This window comes from Phytophthora infestans, genomic scaffold (assembly GCF_000142945.1).
Source record: "Phytophthora infestans T30-4 supercont1.239 genomic scaffold, whole genome shotgun sequence".
Lineage (NCBI taxonomy): Eukaryota > Oomycota > Peronosporomycetes > Peronosporales > Peronosporaceae > Phytophthora > Phytophthora infestans.
The window spans coordinates 55,094-58,044 of record NW_003303520.1 but is presented as its reverse complement, the minus strand read 5'-3'; the positions used below and the strand labels follow the sequence as shown (position 1 = coordinate 58,044).

Sequence of the window (2,951 nt, the reverse complement as noted above, 5' to 3'; positions counted from 1 at the left end):
TCACGCTGCGAACTGCGATACGTAATGCGAATTGCAGGATTCAGTGAGTCATCGAAATTTTGAACGCATATTGCACTTCCGGGTTAGTCCTGGAAGTATGCCTGTATCAGTGTCCGTACAACAAACTAAACTACCAGCTTGCCACAAAACGCAGCTGCCACGTCACTAACGCACACACGCCAAAAACAGAACACAAAATAAAATACATCCTGTACCAACACACGAAACAACACCATCCTATCACCGACACAACAACGACCGGACAAGCACACTCGCTACCCCGTCAAGTCCGCTTCCTATCAGCCATGAAGCTCCAAAGATCAGGCTCATGGGTCACGCTGATACTATGCGCTCACTGCTACCTCGGCTGCTGCGCTAACGACCGGTCGAATGCAGGGTCCAGCACCGAACAAGTGCTTAGGAGATCGCTGGGACGCGGACGGAGTCATATCAACACACGCACATCACATCATCCACCCGCGCAGCAAGCGTTTGCTGTGCCTGTACATCCACATCTGCCCGCGCAATAAATGCAGTGCCCACCGCCTTGCGCAATTTTACATCAAATTAGATCCTTTGATTCGTCGAGTGCGGAACTAGACATAGGCTGTGCGAAACCAAGTTGCGAGCTGATGTGTTGCCGCACACCCTGTTCTCCTTCTGTCATTGTTGTTTATCTAGCACTACACGGAAACGCAACGTCTATTGCCCATATACATGCTGTTTTGACTCACTAACACCATCCTGAACAGCTGGTGTTGATGCGTACTACTGCGACCGACTGACCGTATCTGTTTTCTATTTTGGTTGTCGCTTGGTCTTGGGAGCTCTGCACAAGTATTGCATATGCTTATAGATGCTTAGTGACCTTGCCACGCTGCTGCACCGAATATATAGTGGTGGCAAAAAGGCAAAAGTATATTTTTCTTCCTTTCGTCGAGTGTTATGCTTCTCATCGGTGTGTGTGAGCTGAGGACGGTGGATGGAGTTCGTTGATATAGCATACGCGAGCAAGCGAGTTGAACAAAAAAGAAGGCGAGACTAGCAACAAGGGCCGTTGACCCGCGCTGGTGCGCAACTCACTAGTAGCAACAAGCACTGTAGTCGCGTGTGCTGGTCTCGAGACAGACGGGTTCAAAAGCAGCGTGGAAAAGGCATGCCTCCGCCCGGGATTGAACCGGGGACCTTCTGTTTACAAGACAGATGCTCTACCACTGAGCCACACAGGCGTAACTCTTCCTATTCACACTTACATCGTACACAAACTCAAACCACCAACTTCCACAAACTCAAACCACCAACTTTCACAAACTCAAACCACCAACTTCCACAAACTCAAACTACCAGCTTGCCACAAAACGCAGCTGCCACGTCACTAACGCACACACGCCAAAAACAGAACACAAAATAAAATACATCCTGTACCAACACACGAAACAACACCATCCTATCACCGACACAACAACGACCGGACACGCACACTCGCTACCCCGTCAAGTCCGCTTCCTATCAGCCATGAAGCTTCAAAGATCAGGCTCATGGGTCACGCTGATACTATGCGCTCACTGCTACCTCGGCTGCTGCGCTAACGACCGGTCGAATGCGGGGTCCAGCACCTAACAAGTGCTCAGGAGATCGCTGGGACGCGGACGGGGGTTCAGAAGCAGCGTGGAAAAGGCATGCCTCCGCCCGGGAATGAGCCGGGGACCTTCTGTTTACAAGACAGATGCTCTACCACTGAGCCACACAGGCGTAACTCTTCCTATTCACACTTACATCGTACACAAACTCAAACCACCAACTTCCACAAACTCAAACTATCCACAAACGCAAACCACCAACTTCCACAAACTCAAACTACCAGCTTGCCACAAAACGCAGCTGCCACGTCACTAACACACACACGCTAAAAACAGAACACAAAATAAAAATACATCCTGTACCAACACACGAAACAACACCATCCTATCACCGACACAACAACGACCGGACAAGCACACTCGCTACCCCGTCAAGTCCGCTTCCTATCAGCCATGAAGCTCCAAAGATCACGCTCATGGGTCACGCTGATACTATGCGCTCACTGCTACCTCGGCTGCTGCGCTAACGATCGGTCGCATGCGGGGTCCAGCACCGAACAAGTGCTCAGGAGATTGCCGGGACGCGGACGGAGTCATATCAACACACGCACATCACATCATCCACCCGCGCAGCAAGCGTTTGCTGTGCCTGTACATCCACATCTGCCCGCGCAATAAATGCAGTGCCCACCGCCTTGCGCAATTTTACATCAAATTAGATCCTTTGATTCGTCGAGTGCGGAACTAGACATAGGCTGTGCGAAACCAAGTTGCGAGCTGATGTGTTGCCGCACACCCTGTTCTCCTTCTGTCATTGTTGTTTATCTAGCACTACACGGAAACGCAACGTCTATTGCCCATATACATGCTGTTTTGACTCACTAACACCATCCTGAACAGCTGCTGTTGATGCGTACTACTGCGACCGACTGGACGTATCTGTTTTCTATTTTGGTTGTCGCTTGGTCTTGGGAGCTCTGCACAAGTATTGCATATGCTTATAGATGCTTAGTGACCTTGCCACGCTGCTGCACCGAATATATAGTGGTGGCAAAAAGGCAAAAGTATATTTTCTCGCTTTCGTCGAGTGTTATGCTTCTCATCGGTGTGTGTGTGAGCTGAGGACGGTGGATGGAGTTCGTTGATATAGCATACGCCAGCAAGCGAGTTGAACAAAAAAGAAGCCGAGACTAGCAACAAGGGCCGTTGACCCGCGCTGGTGCACAACACACGAAACAGTAGCAACAAGCACTGTAGTCGCGTGTGCTGGTCTCGAGACAGACGGGTTCAGACGCAGCGTGGAAAAGGCATGCCTCCGCCCGGGAATGAGCCGGGGACCTTCTGCTTACAAGACAGATGCTCTACCACTGA

At 50.5% G+C, this 2,951-nt stretch overlaps 1 non-coding gene and 1 pseudogene across 2 annotated transcripts; one reads left to right on the top strand and one right to left on the bottom strand.

Annotated features, from left to right (window-relative positions):
• Positions 1-2: 2 nt before the first annotated feature.
• PITG_33486 lies at positions 3-115 on the top strand (the record flags this gene model as incomplete). Its single annotated transcript, XR_009934880.1, has 1 exon — positions 3-115. It is a non-coding gene; the product is annotated as a 5.8S ribosomal RNA (ribosomal RNA).
• A 2,775-nt stretch (positions 116-2,890) lies between these two features.
• On the bottom strand, positions 2,891-2,951 carry PITG_31471 (annotated as a pseudogene). Its single transcript has one exon. The product of its transcript is annotated as a tRNA-OTHER (tRNA).